Here is a 16,456-nt window from a genome sequence, read left to right as displayed (position 1 = left end):
CTCCAATAATCACAATGAATGCATGTAGGCCAAACGCCTTTGTCACACAGTGTATAATTACTGCCTGGAGAATGATCATCTGTTTCAGCAGATGGAGGTGTTCTCTGACAAAGCTCTCTGAGGCTGAAGAGCAGCAGGCCAGCCTTAGGTCTGGGACCTTTATCAGTTACAGCACACAGAATGGCAGACCATTCCATTGTTGTGTTCCATATACTCTGTCCTACCTTTTGCTTACTGCAGTTAAGGTAGCCATACACTGGTCGATTTGCCATCAGATCGACCAACAGACAGATCCCTCTCTGATCGAATCTGATCGAATTTTAACGATTTACATGCTACCGTTGGGAAAACTAATCCAAAAACATGGCCTGACATACCACTGCTATGCAGACGACACCCAACTATATCTTTCCTTCAAGCCTGGTGTGACAGACCCAACTCTAACTATAAACGCCTGCTTACGTGAACTACAGCAATGGATGAATGACAACTGGCTGAAACTAAATGCAGACAAAACTGAAGTCCTTCTGATTGGAGGGCAGAGCATGATAACAAAACAACTTAACTTGCAGTCTTCACCACTGGGAATAGGAGGCTCGGATCTACGCAGCTCTGATCATGTGCGTAGCCTGGGAGTTCTAATTGATGGGGATTTAAACTTCAGAACTCAAATCTCTGCTGTGGTGAAATCATCCTATTTTCACCTGAAGAACATTGCAAAAATCAAGCACCTTATCCCCCCAGAAGATCTGCCAACCTTAGTCCACGCCTTCATCACATCCCGACTGGACTACTGCAATGCTCTATACACTGGCCTTCCAAAAAAGGCCTTGTACCGCCTACAGCTGATACAGAATACTGCTGCCAGACTGCTAACCAACCAACCCCGTCACTGCCACATAACGCCAGTCCTGCATTCCCTTCACTGGCTACCTATAGAATGGAGGGTCCTATTCAAGATCGGCCTACTGACATTTAAATCCCTGAATAATCTAGGCCCTGGATACATGAAAGATATGTTACAGCTGCGTAGCAATCCCCGCATTCTCAGATCCACAGGTTCTAATAATCTAGTCATACCCAGAGTCCACTTGGAAACTTTTGGTCCCAGAGCCTTCTGTCATGCTGCCCCTACGTTTTGGAACTCCTTACCTCAACAGATCAGGACAGCTCCATCCCTGGACGTGTTTAAATCCAGACTGAAAACCCACCTGTTCAGTTTGGCATTTGCAGAAATATAACTTTTGTTGTGTGAATACTTCATCCTACTAATTACTGAATCTGAGAGAGCCTAAGCGCTTTGAGTCCTATGGGAGAAAAGCGCTATAGAAATGTTATTGTATTGTATTGTATTGATCAGAGAGGGATCGTATGGCTGCCTTTACTGCAAACAGATTGTGAATAGATTTCAGCCTGAAACCGATTCACAATCTGCTGAGCTGCCGCTGCCACCTGTCCACCCCCCCCCCCCCCCCCCGGCATACATTACCTGAGGATGGCTCCCGGGCGTGATGTCCCCGTCATGTTGAACCTCCGGCATCCGCATATGACTTACGCTATCACACCAGTGACAGCGGAAGTTCAAATAGAGCGCCCTCTATTTGTACTTCAGCGGAAGTTATACGAGGATGCCGGTTAGCCGGAGGTGCCATGACGGGAGCAGTGATGGACGGGATGCTCAGGAGCCAGCCTCAGGTAATGTATACCTGCGTCTAAAGGCCCCGAATCGTATGCCGCAAGCGTCGTGCTCCCTACCCGCGGGCGATCGACGGTAATTTTCCGCACGGCGCGATCGACGGACCGATTGATATCAATCGGTCGGGCGCGTTTAGCGCAAACTATTTGACAGCAGATTCGATCCCAGTGATCGAATCTACTGTCGATCGGCGGGAAATCGGGCCAGTGTATGGCCAGCTTTAGGCCTTGTTCACATCTAAAATTGCAGTCGCTGATGCCAGCGTTTTGTGGCTGATTTTTTTTTTTTTAGCGCCTCCCGCCACTTACCTGTGTGTTGCGATTTTTTTTTTTTTTATAAAGCGCTTATGCAGAGTGATTCTGTTTTTTCACTTCCTGACGTCAGTCAAGAAGTGAACTCTTTCACCTGGTAATGAATCAAATACAACGTATTTATTCATGAAAGTGCTGGGGAAATCACTATACTTTTTCAAGTGCTTTGTTATTTCCCTATACCTTCCATTGAGGCAAATCGCCCCAAAAATGGTACAGGCAGCGCTTCGGTGAGCGGATCGGAATCGAACTGCTCAGATGTGAACATTCTCATAGGGAATCATTGCACAAGCGCTTTTAGGGCGATTTTGAAAATTGCCGGCGCTTAAAAAAAAACCAAAAGCACCCTTAGTGTGAACAAGCCCTTAGTGTGTCTGTGGAGATGGGATTATTGCGCACCGGTCTTCAGTTAGCCTAGTAGCTGTAAGGCTTGGTGGTGTATTCTCCACAGTCAGCATGCAACGCATGAGCTGGCGTGGAGGAGGTACACACACTAGCACAAGGAAACAGGCTATCCCTAGTATAGTGGAGGGGAGGACTGACTCCAATAGGAGATTGTGGCGCACAGAGCCGGTGCAGATCTGACAGCCACAAACAATGCTTTCGTTATAACGTCTCAGCGCAAAGTAGCGCTGAGCGCATAAACCAGAACTGAGGAGATCAGGACAGGTAGACAGAATGAACGCTTGCTAGCTAGCGGCTACTTAGCGACAGCAAGCGTCCAAAACCAGACAGACTGGAATGAGGCAGCCAATGCGATGCGGCGATGGCGTGCCTCACAAAGACAGGACAGGATAGTCAGAAAATAGCAGGATTTAGATAGATGAACGTAACACAGATAAATATACAATAAGTATGCTTTACCAGCGTACCACAATTACAGCTATCAATGAAACTATTTGTAACTTCTGACTAACATATGTATATATCGGCAATGAACCGATATATGACATAAGCAGGAACGCTGACTAGGACTGGAGTAATACAGGGGACAGGACTCAGAAGGATTCGCTATCTCTTCTCAGAGATGAACGCAATCCACAAACGGTAACAGGACAGGATTCAGAAGGATTCGTTATCTCTTCGCAGAGATGAACGCAATCCACAAACAGTAACAGAACAGGATTCAGAAGGATTCGTTATCTCTTCGCAGAGATGAACGCAATCCACAAACGGGACCAGGAACAGGATACCTAGCTCAGCACGGGTGTTCACGGTACGCGCAAACTACCAACACGTGCTGGAAAACTGACTAACTGAACACAGGAAATAAACAGTTCGTGTACGTATATATCAGCGACACTGATGTATCAACGTAACACGAATACAAGGAAAATAATAAACGTGCTGGTATGCATATATATTGGCAATGAACCAATATATGATGCAAAACCAGCAAAGTATCTTTAGAACAAGAAACACGATCGGGGGCTGAAGCGACAGCAAGACATGCTTAAACTGAAGCTATGAAAACCCAAGGAAACCCTGCAGGAAGCAGATCTTTATACTGAGGTCATCCAATGGGAGCAGACATGCAGATTCCCACACAGGTGAATGATAATCAGTCACAAGCTGACAGCAGGGAAAGACAGACAAAGCTATGCAGCTTGCATGGAAATAGATCAGAACTGCCTGAGCTGCAGCACTACTACTTCCAGCAATAGCTGCTGCAGCAGCGATCATTACAGTACCCCCGCCCTTAAAAGCGGATTCCAGACGCTTTTCAAAACTGAAATTCCCAACAAAACAGTCTGACTGATAATTCATGATGACCGGGACAGCCCGGCAAGACCGAATTCCAGAATCAGTCCCCACAAGACTGGACCCATCAGAACCAGAACCTACAGAACCATGCCCATCAGTACTACAAGCCCCAGTGTGACACCCATCAGAACCATGATTTCCAGAAGAAAGCCCTCCGAAATTCCCTGAGCGATACCCTCCGCCTTCCAGGAACCGTTCAGAAACGCCAAAGCCTTTTACAATGCCCACCGGTACTGTCTTTACCAACACAAAACCCACTGTTGAACCAGTCCAAGGCACCAGGACAAGTTTTCTCAGAGACCTCCCAGAACACCTTGAAGCTCCAAAGAGATCCCCATAGGTCAGAATGCCCCTTAGGCTCACATGGAGAACTATCAAGAACCCCTATGGAACCTAGGGCAATTCCCGAGTCAGGGCCACAAGGACAAACATCAATATCAGGGCTTTCAGGGACCAGAACCATCTCTGGGCATGCAGGCAGACTGGCAACATCAGAACGTGTTCCCACTAAGGAAGCATCAGAGCACGCTAACACCTTAGACACACTTGGGCATTCTGGCACACAAAGAACATCTGGGCACACCGGCACAAGAGAAACCTCTGGGCATGTCAAGGAACTGTGAGCCTCAGGGTCAGCCAAGACAGGACCAAAACCAGGACTGGCCAAAAAAAAATCATCATGACTAAACTTCGCAACTACTGGACTTTTACACGAGAATGCTGGATCAGACTTAGATGTCGCTGATTCCAGCAAAGTCAGTAACAAATCAGATTTAGGGGCACTAACAAGACAGGACAAATCTTCTGATGTATGCACTGAACCAGATAGGGACTCCACAACTACCTCTGGACTGGACAGAGACTCATTTAATACACTGGATTGGAGCTCATGAGGCGCTGCAGAACAAGTCAGTATTGCAGCAGCCCCCACTGGACTAGGCAAAACTGAGGAATTCCCTGGACAGGAAGTGGACTCTGGAACCTCTGCCACAGCGGCCAGAGAACCAGAATCTTTCAGGATACAGGGCTGGGTTTCAGGAACACTCATCAGACCGGACTGAAATTCTGAGATTTCTATTATTTTGACCAGAGAATCAGAATTATCCATGTTACAGGGCAAGACTTCTGAAACATTCAGAGGACAGGGCTGGAGTTCCTCGGCTGTTACAACACTGGAGAGGGACTCAACATTGGTTAAATCAGACTGTGTACAGGGCAAGGTATCTAACACAATTGCTGACGAGGACAATATTTCAATGGCTTCTGCTTTGCTGGGCAGAAATTCACCAAGTTTTATTAGAGCAGACTATAATTCCAAAACAGCTGCTAGACAAGTGAATATTACTGCAACACCAACTGAGGTAAGCAGTGCCTCAGACCCTTCTGCTAGAGGGTTTGAAATATCCAAAGTACTGGGTGAAGCATAAGACTCTGCGACCACAGCTTCACTGGACAGGATCACTGAACAGTCCATATTGCAGGGCAAAACCATGGAAGCACCTGCTGGACAGCATAATGATTCTGTGACCTGAGTTTCATTGGAGAGATCTACTGCACAATTCATGGTACAGGGCAAATTTATTGGAACATTTTCTGAACAAGGTAATAATTCTGCGATTTCAGGTTCACAGAGCAGATGCTCTGAGCTATTCACGAAACTAGAGCGAGGTGTAGAAACAGGAAGATCAAGACACAATGTTTGCGCATCTGAATCACCATTCATTTGTAAAATTGGAAAATTCAGATGCTGGGGTTCTGAGGTTACTAGACAGGATTGCTGGGACTCGGAAACTGATGTAGTGCATCTATTGGCATCTGCTGGATCAGACAGGAGTTGAACTTTATTAACACAGGTAATTTCTGCAGAAGTGTTTGCAGAGACAGGCAAGATTTTTCTGGTGTCTGTTTCACTGAACAAAGAGTCATGAGTACTGGCTAGGCTGGACTCGGAAGTCAGCAGGACCTCTGGATTCTCTGCTGAGAAATTTGCACAGGGCAAGGTTAAGAATGTATCAGTGGCTTCTGTTTTACTGGTAAGTAACACTGAGTTATCCATGGTACAGGGTGGAATTGCAGGAACTTCAATTTCTCACAAAAAGAGCTCCGAATCATCTGCTGAATCAGCCAAAGGTGCTGAAGCAGGCGGGTCAGAACGCCAAATTTGCGAATTCGGAGTCACATAAAAATCATCCAAAATCAGTTCCCACACATCAATCAATGGAGCCACAAAGTCATACCCACACACACCAGTTTTTATTAGGTTATAGGCAGACTTAATGCATGCATTCAATACTAATTCACTTTTTGCACTGTAAAATTGACAAAATGAACTTAAATCATTCTTCCATTCATTGACCAGAGCTTCCATCTCTCCTTTCTCAAATGGAGGATTCCAAGCATACTTAACAGGCAGATCATGGTTTGCAGATATGATTGTAGCAGGGACATATATTGGGTTAATTAGCAGGTGATTGGCAGATTCCTTATTCCTAAGAATCTCCAATACCTGTAGCAAGTGCTGAACTGTAGTGTATGCAAACTTTCCTTGCTTCACAAATAAGTTGATTTGTTCAATACTCTGTAATATCTCCTCATAATCATACTCAGATAATTCTTTTAAACAAAAATCTTTATTTTCCCTAGCCAGGGAGGAAAGTTCATTAGTAGTTTCATAAGTCCATTTAACTTCCCTGAAAGACAATTGCATTTCATTATCTGTTAATGGCAGAATCTCATTATAGGTCTCAGTCGCTAAGGATAACGACTCTGCAGATCGGACACGTTTCTTAGAACGTTTGCGTTTGGCCTTAGACCCTGCTGTTCTTGGTGATTTATTCAAGGCTGCAGGAAAATTATCAGTAACACTTTCTGCTTGCTGAACATTTTTGCAAGCAATTGAAGGAGTAGCTGATTGGCCTGCTGCCAGGAGTTCATTAAGAGGAAAAGGCAATGGATCTATGCGCAACCAGTTATGGATCACAAACGCTAGAAATTCCAGCGGTCTCTCTTTCAAATCGGAATGATTGAGAACATCAAATGCCCACTGGAATAATTCCCCTTTAAACAAAATATAACTTAGTTGGAGTGCCCAGGTTGAAACAGGAGTCGCTTGGAGATCAGGATTGGTCAGGAACCTGGCACATTCAGAGAAAAACTCATTTTCTGTTTCAGAGCTAAGTTCTTCAAATTTCTTAAAGGAACAGGAACCATAATTAACAGTGTCATACTTTCTGGGAATCCCCCCCACAATGGGGATTGGTAATGGGGTTTTCATAATGTAAGGCTTGGTGGTGTATTCTCCACAGTCAGCATGCAACGCATGAGCTGGCGTGGAGGAGGTACACACACTAGCACAAGGAAACAGGCTATCCCTAGTATAGTGGAGGGGAGGACTGACTCCAATAGGAGATTGTGGCGCACAGAGCCGGTGCAGATCTGACAGCCACAAACAATGCTTTCGTTATAACGTCTCAGCGCAAAGTAGCGCTGAGCGCATAAACCAGAACTGAGGAGATCAGGACAGGTAGACAGAATGAACGCTTGCTAGCTAGCGGCTACTTAGCGACAGCAAGCGTCCAAAACCAGACAGACTGGAATGAGGCAGCCAATGCGATGCGGCGATGGCGTGCCTCACAAAGACAGGACAGGATAGTCAGAAAATAGCAGGATTAAGATAGATGAACGTAACACAGATAAATATACAATAAGTATGCTTTCCCAGCGTACCACAATTACAGCTATCAATGAAACTATTTGTAACTTCTGACTAACATATGTATATATCGGCAATGAACCGATATATGACATAAGCAGGAACGCTGACTAGGACTGGAGTAATACAGGGGACAGGACTCAGAAGGATTCGCTATCTCTTCTCAGAGATGAACGCAATCCACAAACGGTAACAGGACAGGATTCAGAAGGATTCGTTATCTCTTCGCAGAGATGAACGCAATCCACAAACAGTAACAGAACAGGATTCAGAAGGATTCGTTATCTCTTCGCAGAGATGAACGCAATCCACAAACGGGACCAGGAACAGGATACCTAGCTCAGCACGGGTGTTCACGGTACGCGCAAACTACCAAAACGTGCTGGAAAACTGACTAACTGAACACAGGAAATAAACAGTTCGTGTACGTATATATCAGCGACACTGATGTATCAACGTAACACGAATACAAGGAAAATAATAAACGTGCTGGTATGCATATATATTGGCAATGAACCAATATATGATGCAAAACCAGCAAAGTATCTTTAGAACAAGAAACACGATCGGGGGCTGAAGCGACAGCAAGACATGCTTAAACTGAAGCTATGAAAACCCAGGGAAACCCTGCAGGAAGCAGATCTTTATACTGAGGTCATCCAATGGGAGCAGACATGCAGATTCCCACACAGGTGAATGATAATCAGTCACAAGCTGACAGCAGGGAAAGACAGACAAAGCTATGCAGCTTGCATGGAAATAGATCAGAACTGCCTGAGCTGCAGCACTACTACTTCCAGCAATAGCTGCTGCAGCAGCGATCATTACAGTAGCCTAGCTTTTTTTTTGTGAGAGTGATTAACCTGTAAACTAGAAGCTTGTGTATGGAGTACTTGTGCTATTAACCAGTTTCATTTGTAAATTGGTGCTGTACAAATCACAGGCTGAAGCATGACAAATGTTCAGGAGAACCAATAATCATTCCCCCAAATACTAACTTAAGGCCAGTACTAATGTTAGACTATTCTTGGGCAAGACAACTAGTTGGGGCTGTCTCAGGCAAGAACTTAGCATTAGTACAGGTGTCCACCCCCAAAGTCACTTGATAGCCTGGAATGCTCAATCTTCAAGTAACAGTCGTCATCTGAGTGCCTCAATACCCTCGTTGCCCCACCTGTGGAAGCCACTCCATCTCATGTCATGCTGTTGGCCTTCATCCCCTCTTCATAGACGCTGAATGCTTCACTTATCAGCAAAAAATGATCAGAGACAGTTTAGGAAAGCATTTTGTGTACATGATCAAATCCATATTAGTTAATTTGGATTTGATCGTTATTGGAGAATATATGTGTTCTGGTGAAGTCTGCGGATCCCCTATTTGGTGACATTGGTATTATATATATATATATATATTGATAATCAACGTGCTGTGGAGCGCAAGCCTCGGCCATTTTGAGTATTTGGTATTTTGTGTACATGGTTTTATCAACTCCACAAGATGCTTGATATACCATCCTCACTTGAGGATTCTAGCTGATTGCATTCTGTAATATGGTGATAATGCAAATATTTTGCTTCTGTTGCACAAAGACTCATTAGTTCACAATGTAACTTATTTATGTAACAGCCCAAGGCATTGTCCATGTGTGCAGAGACTTGCTCATTGCTTGATATATCTACATAAATAATGTACACATCCCACCATATTCTCAATGCTTTAACTGCACTAAAGGGAAATGTTGTCCAGCTATGAAACTTCCTCAAGACTCAAGAATAAATAGTTTTCAAGTAATGATGATCAGGCAGACCATCATAAACTATAGGAGGGTTTTCAGTGATCCTTGTAGTAAACTTGTACTCAAGAATACCTAGGTAAACAGAGATACCAGGAGCCCAATAGTGTAGTATTGTTAATAAATGGGAAGTTGTAACCATATACAGCTATACTCAGAATAGTGGGTTGCAGATTCCTGCAACCACCATGTAAGCCCGCTTGGTTTTCCAGGTACTACTGGAAGCTGGGTGGTCGCTCTCCTGGGTTTGTAGTTTTTAGGGAAAAAAACGATTACCTCCAAAGCAGTGTTGCCAGCCGTAAATTTGGACATACAGTCCATCCAAATGACAGTATAAATTCAGTGTACGTATTGCCCGTCCTTTTGGGACAGGCATCCAATCGAAATTGTGATTATCGCTGTGACCCTTATGCACTTCCACCTTCGTGCTTTGCGGTACTTACACACATGCTGGTCTCCTGGGCGGCAGAGCTGGCAGGACTTCTCCTCTGTCCCTCCCTCCCTCCAGTCAGCAAGGCCAGCACCTCTCTTCTGTAAAAGAGAGAGAGGCAGCCAAGCGAGCCTGCCCCCACAAACCAGCCCATGGTGCAGCAATGTGCAGGAAAATAGTGAGGGCTGTGTGTCCGTCCAGGAGCAAGACAGCGATGATCATCCTTGTTCTCCCAGCACAAAATTGTTGGAGTAAGAATAAATTGTATTTCATGATTATTATCATAGTGTCTTCATTGGAGAGGTAAGTCATCCAAGACCCCCCATTTTATGAATCTTTAATTTATTTGTATCCTTGATGGCGCCTCTGTAATGTCTTGAACAAATTTGTATACACTGGTTGGATGGGTGTGATCACCTTTCTATCTACGGAGAGCGACTTCTTAGCCTGAGTGGGGAAGGGGCCTAATCTCCCCTCAAGCGTTACTAGTGGTAGCCTACGTTCGGCAACCCATACTTGTGAGTATCATTTCTTCACTTACAATTCATCAATCAAAGTAACAATAACAATATTGGGGCTCTCGATTTTTCCATTTTTGTCTTGTTCTCCCAGCAGCCAGCTAACTAAATCCTGCCAGATAACAGATGTGCACCAATCCTGCCCAGCCCCAGAGGCATTCCTGGCATATTGCCACTAAGTCTTTTTGGTGAATGGCAGCTCACCCTGTTGCCGCACAAATTCTGGGCGGCATTCATTATTATTCCCCCTCCGAGTAGTAGCAACTCGGAGGGAGAGGTAATTCAAATTATGCTTGTGTGGCCATAGACATTATAACTTTATCTCTATGGGGGCTGCCCAGGTTAGGCGCAGCACGGTGTAGTGCGCACACCAAAAAGACCGGCTTCGGTCCCAGAGCCAAGTGATCATCCGGGACACCGTCTATCACCTGCAGCAGTCCTGGCTTTGCTAGGGGAAACAGCAAAGAAAGGGAGGACAGCTCTCTGAGGCAGGTGCCAGTCTGACAGTGTCAGCAACCTTTTTTAGACAGTGGCTGTTGCAGTTGCAGGTGGTTTCAATACTTTTTGTGTATAAGGGGGGACCCTGCTGGGACAGTTTCACTGTGAGAGGATCATAAAACAAGTAGCTTCCTGAGTTGTATGTGCAGGCTGCAAAGTTACCTGAACTTTTCAGTTGATTGTTATTTCATTGTGGTTCCTTGCAAGCTGGAATGATCTTGCTGTCACTTTGTGTTTTAGGGCCAGCAGTAGCTGTGACAGCTGCAGGGGGTCAGATGGATGTGTGCAGGCTGACCTTGGCTGGCAGTGAGACTATTGCAGTGCTTTATGTTGCTTGAAGAAGGTTTGGTGAGTTTGTCTCTCTTTGATTTCTTCCTAGTGGGTAGCTGCTGGACCATGCAGCAACCTGCTTGAAGAGGATGGAGATACTCCAGGAGACTATTCAAGCAACAGAGAGAAAAGCTTTCTATCAACAAGACAGGAATCAAACAGCCATCACTGCTATAGAAACACTGCTTCTAGAGGAGAACCCCAAAGACTTCAGACTAAAATATTAGAACCTCTTGAGTGTTATTGACTCTTACTGTAGCGAGAGGTCTGTGGAGGCTGCTATATTTATTTCCCTCTAAATAATACCAGTTGCCTGGCAGTCCTGCTGATCTATTTGGCTCCAGCATTGTCTGAATCCCACCAGAAACAAGCATGTGGTTAATCCAGTCAGATCTTACAATAATGTTAATAATTGAACCCAACAAAAGTTATATTTTAAGTGCGTGCTAGGGCCCCTCCCACATTTGGGACACATAATTGATGTATGAGTCATCCGAGTACTCATTTTTGTAATTGTTAATAATGTCAGAAATACCTGATCTGCTGCATGCTTGTTCAGGGTCTATGAGTAAAAGCATTAGAGACACAGGATAAGGAGGATTTGCCAGGCAACTGGAATTTCTTAAAAGTAAATAAATATGGCAGCCTCCACATACCTCTCACTACAGTTGTCCTTTAATTACAGTGGCCCAGTTTGTATGTGGTCCCAGGAGATGCCTATATACATTATTAACTGGACCAGGGATGCGCATCTGGCCTTCAAATGTATTACCCCACCAGGCATGTAAAATTGCCCAAAGAGCCCCTGTGCACACCCGTGGTGAGGACTGAACTGTGGGACGATGGGTTGGGGGATATGTTATCCCTCAGTTTTGAAACCATTCTGATGGGCATGGGATCCTTTATGCTGGGTACACACAATGCAATTTCTCATCTGATTGACGGTTAATCAGACAGGAAGTTGGATTGTGTGCACATGTCCAAACTGCTCTCGAACGATTGTTATCAAACGTGAGCAGATCGGTCATAACGAAAATAATTGTCCGATTCCTGTCGTTTGGAACGGGATATAGCATTGTGTTGTACCCAGCAGAAGAGGCCCTATTGTGTTTTTTGTTGTTGTTGTTTGCTTTTCTTTCTGTGTATTTTATTAGGTCTGAGCTGTGGGAGGACTATATTACAATATAGCACAGTTCTATTATACTGTATGTTATTACTGAATTCCAGCTGTGTACAGGTTCTTACAGCTCTGCTCCTACTACAGCCGAGAATGGACAGTTTTTGTACGTTCTCTACTCATTACTAAGCGGAGAGAGAACGGCTCCTATGTTATACATAGGAGCCATTCACACTTGTCACGCTGCAGTGCACCTGTGGGATCCGCTGCAGTCCGTGATAATCCCTGGCCAGGCGGATACATTCCTCCATATAGCCTTATGAACATAATCCTGCACAAATTAACAAAAATGTTACTTTGTTTTTTTATTATTTTTAAGTGATAATGTAAACTGAATACAAAAATACAGTATATGCACAATTTTTTTGCGTACTGGCAGTTAACCAATGTCACTTTTAACAAATACCAGTAAGTGAAAAATTCTCCTAACATGGCAGGTAGCTGAACCCAGAAGTTAGAACAGATGGAGAATTGTGTGCAGGTACCAGGAAATTTACAAACCGTTTTGAATTTAAATGTCTCTGTGTAAATATGACTAAAAACTCAATCTGTTCTTTTCACGAAAGACCTAAAAATAGATCAGAACCCACTTAAACAAGTTGAAAAGACTGCTTGTTTATACTCCTATATTCACAGAAAAAAATAATTTCAAGTTATTTATTTGTGTATGGCAAACATATAGCAATCTCTCCTTTTCATTGCAGGTGCGCAGCCATGACTTTTACCCTAAAAAATGATCTTGACCTGGACACTCAAATACTCCCGATTCTTATATCACCCTGTTTATTAAGATAACCCTGAGGCCAGTTTTACACCTGGCCATTGCGTTTGTGGTGTGATGCTCCACCCCCATCGCAGCGCAATGCACAAAATGTCATTGGCAACCCTTTGCCACGTGACATACTCCCTTCTGAAAAGGAAGTAGGTCACTGGGATTCCCGGATTTCCCCGTCATATTCCCATTGTTCTGTGCATGCGCGCCACACCGCTGGCATCAACCTATTTACAATTTCTGCATCGCCCATTGACTTACATTACTTCCGCTGATGGTACATCGCCACGTAAGTCCGACGGTGAAGCACTGTTGAGTTTGCGGCGGCTTGGTGGCCAACCAAGTACTTCCGGTATAACGCGACGCGGTAAGTGTGCTAGGCCCCATTGCCTTGCATTGTCATTGCGTTACTCCGCAGTAAAACACGGTAACGCAAGGCACGTGTAATAGGGGCCTCAGTCTTTAAAGCCTTATTCTCACTTAGTAGGATTATTGCCCGCAGAGATCGAAACTCGATTCCCGGGGTGACAGTTGGGACCAAGTTGTATACAGATGTGCCACTAACCTTGAGGATAGCAAAGCATCTGTTACTGTGGAGGGGGTAGCAGGGGCTGTTATGGACTGGTTATGTGCAGGTGGGGTAAGTAGGAGAACAAAATGTTCAAGGTTCAGCTGGCCATTGCTAAATATCCATTATGCTACATTTTTAGGTGACATCGGGGGCTCCCATAGACACACTGGAGTCTTAACCAATGTGATCCTTAAAGGGGAACTGGAGTAAGAGGTATACGGAGGCTGCCATATTTATTTCCTTTTAATCAATACCAGTTGCCTGGCAGCCCTGCTGGTCTATTTCTCTGCAGTAGTATCTGAATAACACCAGAAACAAGCATGCAGCTAATCTTGTCAGATCTGACTTTGAAGTCTGAAACACCTGATCTGCTGTATGCTTGTTCAGGGGCTATGGCTAATAGTATTAGAGGCAGAGGATCAGCAGGGCCGCTAGGCAACTGGTATTGCTTAAAAGGAAATAAACATGGCAGCCTCCATATACCTCTCATTTCAGTTCCCCTTTAAGGGCTGCATTGGCTGAGTTCAGTGTAGCATATATACATAGATTCACTCTCTTCAGAACCCACTTGTGCTACACATCCCTTCTGTATCCTGGGGCACACTCATTGTATACATCCCCATTGCCATTTCCATTCCACTCACCTTGTACATACTTTAACTGTGCATACCCCTAGTCCCTTACCCCCAGCCAGCCCATCTGCCTTCACTGTGAGAACTCCCTCCCCAGAAGTGAGATTGCTGGTGTGTAGCCTTCTTCATCTCAACAATTTACCTTGTTCTTCCTTACTGTCTGGATAATGGGGATCAGGGAGGTGTGCAGTAACTGTCAACACACAGGTGCAGGGTTGGGCTGTCATGACCTGGTAGAGCAGGAATAGAAAGAAAGGATGAACAGAAAGTCTACGAGTAGCCCTGGGTAAAAAGACCTATCAGCCCTATACTAGTAGCTATGACTGTTATATAATTCTTATGCCACTGAGATTAAGGTTAGCACTTTAACTCAGCCATTCCAAAACATTAATTTTTTTTCAGCTCTAAGCTTTCCTTATTCTCGAGTTTAGGTTCTTCATCTTTCTGCATGACCCAGTTTCTCTAACTCTTAAGTTCATGGATGGATACACTGACATTTTCCTGCAGAATTTTCTGTTACAATTCAGATTACAAAGTCCCATCAATTATAACATGTTGCTCTAGTTTAGAGGCAGAGAAATGTGTCCAAACCATGATGCTGCCACCACCATGTTTCACAAATGGTATAAGATGCTGGAATGCAGTCTTTGCCTTTTTGACATAACACATTTCTTTCAAGCCAGTAAGTCTCATGAACATAGAACAGTCTCTCAAAAGCCTGCTTCTATTGGTAGACATATTTCCTGCTGATTGTGGGCAGATTGAATCAAGAGCTGGTGTCTTCATACCTGCCACATACAGTGGGTTCAGTTTGGATCATCCTTTTTTTCTACTTCACTTGTGTGCACTGGTATTACATGAAGAAGTTCTCTCTTCTGGCAAATTGCATAAAAAGGAGATGCTTTCTTAACTTCCAAGGTGATCCAGATTGTGACTGCTAAATGTAGGAAGCTTATACCTTGTTCCAGTCAGGGAGATGAATTATAAAGCTATCCAAATGCTTAATGCAGAAAAATGCAGCCAACCGTCTGTTCTTTTCCCCCATGCAAATTTCGATAGAGCCTTTTGATTTTAATAGGCTTCTATTCTGCATCCCATTTTGTGGAAAAATGGATGGTTTTTGGACAAATGGAAATGAGACCTTAACATTCACTTTCTTGGTGCCTTATAAGGCACACCTGTACATCTGCTTATTACTTATCTAATCAGCCAATCATCTGGCAGGAGTGCATAAATTCATGCAGATCCGGTCACACATTTCAGAAAATGGGGTGAAATGTGATGTTTTGACTAATGATTGCTAGTACTAGACTGGTTTGCGTATTTGTGTAAGCATTGATCTCCTTAGGTTCTCACACACAGCTCTCTTGACTTTATATAGGATTGTGTGGTGAAAAAAGCAACCCGTTCAGTAGACCACAGTTCCAGATAGAGAAAACGTGTTGGGTTCAAGAAGATTGAGTATGAATGTTGGTTTGATCTGACAAAAAAATCTTCAACTAAGGTAGTCATTCTCTACAACTGCATTGAGCAGTAAAGCATCTCAGAATACAGAACACATTGAACCACAATAGGCTCCACCCTTTTTCTTAATCTTATTTTGTATTATAAAGCATGCTGAAATAATGAGTAGCATCCCAAACTTGATAGGAACAGAACCAGGAACCCCAAGAGATACAAAAAGCCTAGAGCTGACTTAAAGAGGAACTGTAGTAAAAATAACATAATGAATAAAATTGCTTTTTTTTATATACAAAATTAATTTATAAATTATTTAGCCAGGGTTTGCCCATTGTAAAATCTTTCCTCTCCATGAAATACTTTATGAAATTTATAACAAGTGGTGACATCTATAATCTTTCCAGGTGATGTCTGTGCATAGAATTTAGGGCTGTGGCGTCGGAGCAATTTTTGGGTACTCGGAGTCGGGAAAAAATGCACCGACTCCGACTCCTAATGAATTTAAACTGTAATTAAAATAGAAAATATTATAAAATGTTCTATTTTTCAGATAATAGTCATCATAAATTATATATACAGTAATAGCTGTGCTTTGTCCACAAAAATGAAATAAACCAATCAAAAATAGTTAGTTGTACTGCTTCAATAAAGCAGTCCCCATATTTTTAAAGTCAGATATACATATCTGACTTGTGACTGTATACAGTATATGATGTGTACACAGGAATCTTTTATATATATATATATATATATATATATATAAGTACAGAGGGGCTGCAGCACACAACAGG

The 16,456-nt window shown here is 43.7% G+C and overlaps 1 protein-coding gene across 14 annotated transcripts in view; it reads left to right on the top strand.

Annotated features, from left to right (window-relative positions):
• Positions 1-16,456, top strand: part of ARHGAP32 (Rho GTPase activating protein 32) — a 562,915-nt gene that overhangs the window by 333,134 nt on the left and 213,325 nt on the right. The window contains exon 3 of one of the 14 annotated variants that reach the window (XM_068240361.1): positions 15,586-15,708. The exons of the other annotated variants lie outside the window; for them this stretch is intronic. The gene's annotated coding sequence lies outside the window, so the exon portion shown is untranslated. The remainder of the gene's footprint in view (positions 1-15,585; positions 15,709-16,456) is intronic. 14 annotated transcript variants of the gene reach the window in all.

Source organism: Hyperolius riggenbachi, chromosome 6, assembly GCF_040937935.1.
Source record: "Hyperolius riggenbachi isolate aHypRig1 chromosome 6, aHypRig1.pri, whole genome shotgun sequence".
Taxonomy (NCBI): domain Eukaryota; kingdom Metazoa; phylum Chordata; class Amphibia; order Anura; family Hyperoliidae; genus Hyperolius; species Hyperolius riggenbachi.
The sequence above is the reverse complement of the archived record's forward strand: the minus strand, read 5'-3'. Positions and strand labels throughout refer to the sequence as shown.